This window comes from Helianthus annuus, chromosome 10 (genome assembly GCF_002127325.2).
Source record: "Helianthus annuus cultivar XRQ/B chromosome 10, HanXRQr2.0-SUNRISE, whole genome shotgun sequence".
NCBI classification, from domain to species: domain Eukaryota; kingdom Viridiplantae; phylum Streptophyta; class Magnoliopsida; order Asterales; family Asteraceae; genus Helianthus; species Helianthus annuus.
Window position 1 is genome coordinate 104,176,611 of NC_035442.2, and position 6,792 is coordinate 104,183,402.

The window sequence follows — 6,792 nt, forward strand, 5'->3', positions numbered from 1 at the left end:
CTTAAAGAGGTGGTTTCTAGGCACGGAGTGCCGACTTCTATTATTTCTGATCGAGATCCTCGTTTCACTTCGGAGTTATGGCAGGCTACGCATAAATCGTTCGGCTCACGTCTCGATATGAGTACAGCCTATCACCCACAAACGGATGGTCAGAGTGAACGCACCATTCAGACGCTAGAGGATATGTTACGGGCATGCGTTATTGATTTTGGAAAGGGGTGGGAGAAGCACTTACCGTTGGTAGAGTTTTCCTACAATAACAGCTACCACACCAGTATCAAGGCGGCACCATTTGAGGCACTGTACGGGAGGAAGTGTCGTTCACCTCTTTGCTGGGCTGAAGTGGGTGATAGTCAGATCACAGGTCCTGAGATAGTGCTCGAAACTTCAGAGAAAATCGTGAAAATCAGAGAACGTATGGCAGCTGCTCGTGATCGTCAGAAAGCCTATGCAGACAAGCGTGCCAAGGAGGTAGTGTTTGAAGTGAATGACCGAGTTATGTTGAAAGTCTCACCGTGGAAAGGGGTTGTGCGCTTTGGGAAGCGTGGCAAGCTGAATCCACGATATGTTGGGCCGTTTAAGGTTCTGGAGCGTATCGGTAAGGTGGCTTATAGATTGGAGTTACCTACTGAACTGGGTAATGTTCACGATGTATTCCATGTATCGCAGTTGAAGAAGTGCTATGCTGACGACCCATTAACGGTACCTTTACAAGAGTTAAAGATCGACGATAAGCTGCAGTTTGTAGAAGAACCCATCGAGATTATGGACCGTGAAGTCAAGGTGCGTAAACACAGTCGTATTCCTATTGTGAGGGTTCGTTGGAACTCAAGACGTGGACCGGAGTTCACGTGGGAGCGCGAGGACCAGATGAAACTAAAATACCCTCACCTCTTCCCCAAAGACAAAGCGGAGTCAAGCAAAACTGGTGAATCTCGGGGCGAGATTCCCCTTCAAGTTGGGGATGATGTAGCACCTGTGCAAAATCCGCAATGATCTTGATTCCTCGCTTCATTTCTCCGTGTACTTGTCAAAATTTCGGGACGAAATTTCCTTCAAGTTGGGGATGATGTGACAACCCGAACTTTCAAGGTTAGTAGCGTAATCCTGACCCTTCGTTATTCCTCCGTGGTGTGCCGTGCTTGTATCCGTGCTTGTATGATTTTGTTTAACGATTCGGTAGCCTTGTTAGAATTATATGTGTTAGTATAATCGGACCGCAACGTGTGTGGGTGTTGGATTAATAAACCCATTGACATAATTGAACACATAGGGGGCCCAAATACGGTTCCACATTATGTTTAGTATCGGCCCAAATTACCATTGTATTAGCAAACATAATTGGCCCAGTTTCTCGTCTGTTTAACTACTTAAATACGTGAATAAGTGTGATCACAAACCACACAAACCCTAAAACCCCTAGGTGTTCGACGGCAGTGGAGCCCTCCTCATCGAAACTCTGTGATCTCTTCAATCCATACTTGGCATTCGGTTAGTGAATGATATTGTTAAAACAATTTGTTGCTTTTAATAATTGATGTGAAATATGCTTGTATGTATTAATTGTTAAACAAAACACATAATGTGACAATTCGGTGGAATATACATGTTGATCACAGATCCATACTTGTATGTATTAATTGCTTTAGTAAAGTTGATCTCACATGCATATACATGTTCCATCATAACTGACAATTGCATGCTAGCACATATTAACAAATTAGTCAATGTAGTACACTGAATAGACACATAGGGGGGCTGAGCATGTGATCTAAAAAGGGCGGCAGGATATATATGTTATGTATGTATATTCATACCGATTGAAAGGACCGATTGAAAGGAAAAGACATGTGGGCGGCCATCATAGGAGTAGGTGATATTTTTTAATTGATTTGATACAATAACAGACATCCAAATCATGGGATTGCTTTTTAATGTGTATGTGTGTGTTGATATAATGCGGTCCAATAACATAAAGAGAAAAGGGATGGATGTCGGCCATCATGGAGTAAATAATAATAATGTTAAGGAATGAACATGGTGGTTGTGTGTGTAATCGGTCATTGGTGGGAATTTTGGCTTGATATAATTGGTTATAGTGGGCGGCATATTCTTTTAATATTTATGAGTTGAATGATGTGAGTGTTGTTTAGAAATGTCGGCCAGGTATACGTAAATAATAGGAACTTTGTTTACTCATGTGGGTTTGACTATTGAGGGAATGCTGTGGCCATTTTATTTGATGTTGTGGGCGGCACCACATCCACCAAGGAATCAAATTGTGACAAATTATGTTATAGCAGGCAACTTATATAAAAATAGTATGATGTGCCATTAGATTGTTAATTTTTGCATGTGGGTTCCAATCTATTCGATTGGTAGAGGGGGGCGGCACATATGAAATAGGGTTCCCACATGTTTTTGATTACAGCCACCAACCATGTATAACAATTACATACATGAAATAAATTAGAATATAAGAATCAAATTCTACCTTTTCATTCCATAATGAGATGTACATTGAATTTGGTGTGGCACATGTGCGTGGACTTAGTATATTATTTGGATTACTTGTCATGACTGGTATTTGGCTATATGTATTATTCGTAATGCTACCTGAATAATATGCGCAATGTGTGTGAGATCTAAGTGGTTACATAACTAACTATCCTTGGTAACCACAATAGGGTGCGAGTAACAAACTTGGAGGGGTACTATAACGTAACATACCGAGCAACCTAAGGTGAGTTCACTACATTCGAGCATGCGTCCCAGTGGTTGGGGACAGTCAGTGGGTATCCCATGGGGGGATGAGTCTTTGGGTAAAAACGAGTATATTGGTTAATATTCTCACCTATCATCTTTTGTAAGTCCCTCATCGGGTATTAGTTAGTAGCGCTACTTAGGTTTGGCACCCTCACACCGCTCCTGTAGAGGACGGAGGTGAACTAATGACCCAGTCTGGCCCAGTACTAGATAGGAGTACGTGGGAAGGGCAGTCGTGTATTTCAGGAGCCGTCATTGTTCGGAATTGAGATATTAACAATATTACTTGCGTTGGTTATTGAACTGTTTTACATACAACGGGTAACAAACATTTTCTAAAACTGTGAACTCGCCAGCTTTGTCTGATACGTGTGTCACATGCTCGCAGGTCCTTAGGTACTTGGAACGCAGGAACTTGCTGGCTGGAGGGTGCGAGTGGTCATGGTTGCCTGGTTGAATTATTTATCAAACATTTGTTTACTTTGGTTGTGTGAAACTTATACATTGTGATACGTTAATGCTTCCGCTGAACTTATGGTTTTTGAACAACTTATGTTTGGGATTTCAGTATTATTAAGTAATGGAATTTTATTTAAACTTGTGAATCAATGTAATTGGTGGCTCATTACTAGTCGTCACACGCCTAACAGGGATACTCCCTAGGTGGTAATTTGGGGGTGTGACACTTATGATGTAACGTTATAGCTATTTTAATATCAAGAAAATGATCCTAATATCCCAAATAAGATTATAAAACCAATTTTATAAACAAATCATCAACATATAACATCCTAATAGTTATTGTATAACATCAACTAATGAAAGAAATAAAACTTCATTATCTTTCAAATAAGCATGTTCATAACAAAAACACTAACCATAAATAAGTTATAACATTATCTAACATAAAGTCTTAACATTCAACAAAGAAATTAAAAGCAATTAAAGAAATAAGAAGCATAAAATCTTGAGTCGTCATGTGTCCTCAATCCTCATGGACTACCTACAAATAAACCATCCATGTATAAGCATTAAGTTCCATAATATTAAAATTATTTGTATCACAAGTTTAACAAATACATACCGAGATGAATGGATATATAGGGCCATGCGATGGATGCACCAATACAATCTTGAATTATAGAAAATAAACCATATGGTCTTACCAAGTTTTCATCTTTTTTATTGGTACTTGAACGTTTACTTCACACCATTCTGGTCCAATCTCTGTACCACCAACTAGATCATTTGGGTCCAAGCTCTGAGAATTAAGAAATAAAATTGCCAAATGTTAGATGTGAAAAAAAATTATTGGTTAAAAAGCTTGTTAGCTTGCAATTCTTGTGGGCCTTTCCCCGTGTTAATAATAATCTAGATGCCCAAATATATCATAGAGAAATCAATAAAAGTAAAAAAAAAAAAAAAAAAACTTCGAAGGATCAAACCTGGAGACTTTAGTTCCGTAGACAAGTGTCAATCCGTTGAGAGCCGAACAGTCAATTTGTGAATATTTGTTCGAGAAACTCTAAATGAATAAGGAAAACATTGTTCTCTGGAGTACATTTCATGTATTCTATGTTCGTATATTTCTCAACAATCAACATCCTTTTGGAACGACCGTCTAACCCATAATCACGCTTGAATCGACATAAGCCTGAAGAAAGTATGAGGTGAGGACTAAAAAACAAGTCGCAAATGAACCAGATGATATTCACTGAACTGGATATTTCGATAAAAGTAAAAAAATAACAAGAAAATACAAACAAGAATGTAGAATACACACACCTGTGTTAATACCATACATATAGTAAAAATAAGAAAATACAAACAATAATGTTTGAACCGTTAGATACAAACATGTCATCCTTGTTTATGCCAAGACTTGCATAGAACGGTGAAGCAATTCGAGCTCTCATTCCTAGTTCCTGCTGAGCAGGTAAATGTTAATTTTTAAACATCCCATCACAAGCATGTGCTAATACCATACATATGGTAAATATGCATATTGCTCTAAAATCAAAACTATGATACATACCTTTTCACCTCCATAACCAGTATAACCCTCAACAACAGATAAGCCAAGTGCTCTCTGCCAAACAGAGTTATGAACATCAACAAATGATTAAATTTATGGCGGATGGAGGTCGCTTTCTAAAAGTGTGAGGCGCTCCAAGGCAAGAGGAAAGAGCTTCACATATCCATCTCGTTTTCTTAATACGGGTCAACCTGAACCCAATATGTTTAAATACGTGTCAACACGAACCCGACCCATTTGTTGAAGCTGGTCTCCTAACCATTGGCATGGCATCTTGACATACGTCAACAATGCCTTCAACAACTCTCATGCACTAGAATAAACAATGTGAAAGTCCATAACCAAAAAATCTAGCAGTAACCATTCACAGGCTACTAGCGTCTGCATCCATAAAAGATAAAATAACAAGAATTCCAACTAAACATGGAAAAACAAATTAGGAAAAATTAATTAAATTAACGAAGCTCATCAACTGAATATGGATATCACCGACCGATAACGTTCGAAACAAAAATAACAAAAAGATTTCAAAATAACAGAAAAGGGTTGAGAGGGGTTTACCGGAAAAAGGTTACCGCCGTCGCTTCCATCACCGCCGTGCCGCCGCTGTGCATTTAAACTAAACAAAACTTCTTAAAATTTAAACAAAAAGAAACAAATATAGCATTCAAATAAAAATTTCCACTTATGCATTTCATCAAGCACTTGGTGTGCATCAAACAAACATGACCATAATCCATCACTAGTAGTACAAATGATTACATATCAATGACGTTTTAACTTAAAACTAAATGCAAGAAAATTAAAAACAAAAGCTTAATCAGTAAACAAACACTAATAATGAGAAATTACCCTTAAATAAGGAAGTGTGACTCAAGGATTTTAGGTTCAGTGGGTTACTCGGGTAAGTTGAAGATGTAAACGGGTTGGAATCTTAATGCAAGATGGTGATGTGCGACGGTTACAGATCATAATCAAGCTAAACAGAGGGAATTGTGGTCGATTAATGATTCAAGTTGAGAAGGAGACGGTGGAGCCAGAACTTACATTCCTAATTGGTCTTGAAATTAGGGTTTAGGAAAAAGCCCTATAAATCTAAAATTTTAGTTGGGAGGGAAATTTTGGTTTAATTTTTATAGGATGATTGGGAAATTTTAGGAGGAAATAAAAGAGGAAAATTTTCAAACTTTTTAGTGCCGTGCCATTAAAAAACTAAATTAGTGGTACAAAATTTCAATACCATTAAAAGTATATGCTAAGTAAATACGTCATACCGAAAGTGCCACTAAACTTAAATTCGCGGCACAAAAGCAAAATACCATTAAAAGTATGTGCCATTGAATGGCTTTTTATTTATAATGAAAGGTTAAACTTATAAGACCCTAGTGTCAAGTGTCCTATTAAGTTATGTTATAATAGAACTCTAGCGAATAAGTGTCCTATAAAACTGATGTTTTATAACTCAAATATCAGGTGTCCTATTACACTGTATTATAATAACACCACAATGATTAAGCTTCCTATAAAGGTTAAATTTATAAGACTCAAGTGTCAAGTGTCTTTTTAAGTTATATTATAAAAAAAAACTCTAGCGAATAAGCGTCCTATAAAACTAATGTTTTATGACTCAAATATCAAGTGTCCTATTACGGTGTATTATAATAACACCACAATGATTAAGCATCCTATAAATTTTAAAGTTATAAGACCTAAGTGTCAAGTGTCCTATTAAGTTAAGTTCTAATATGACTTCGACTAGAAAGGGTCCTATAACACTTAACATTTATGACTTAACTATAATGTGTCCTATTAAGTTATGTTATAATAGGACCCCAGATGAACAAGTGTCCTAATACAATACCACATAATGGGACACTAACAATTAAATGTCTTAAAAAGTACTTTATTAGGATCTATATTTTAAGTGTCCTATTAAATTATATAATAATAGGACCCCAAAAAATCATCCATCCTATTAAATAGTTTTTTAG

General features: G+C 37.0%; 1 long non-coding RNA gene across 3 annotated transcripts; it reads right to left on the reverse strand.

Moving 5' to 3' along the window:
* Positions 1-3,640: 3,640 nt before the first annotated feature.
* LOC110885067 lies at positions 3,641-6,000 on the reverse strand. Of its 3 annotated transcripts, XR_002561858.2 has the most exons (6): positions 5,654-6,000; positions 4,802-5,420; positions 4,552-4,691; positions 4,212-4,420; positions 3,851-4,027; positions 3,641-3,769 (listed from the first exon to the last, which is right to left on the reverse strand). It is a non-coding gene; the product is annotated as an uncharacterized LOC110885067 (long non-coding RNA). The 3 variants fall into 3 exon arrangements; XR_002561856.2 differs by having other exon boundaries at positions 4,212-4,691; XR_002561857.2 differs by having other exon boundaries at positions 4,212-4,694.
* Positions 6,001-6,792: the final 792 nt, after the last annotated feature.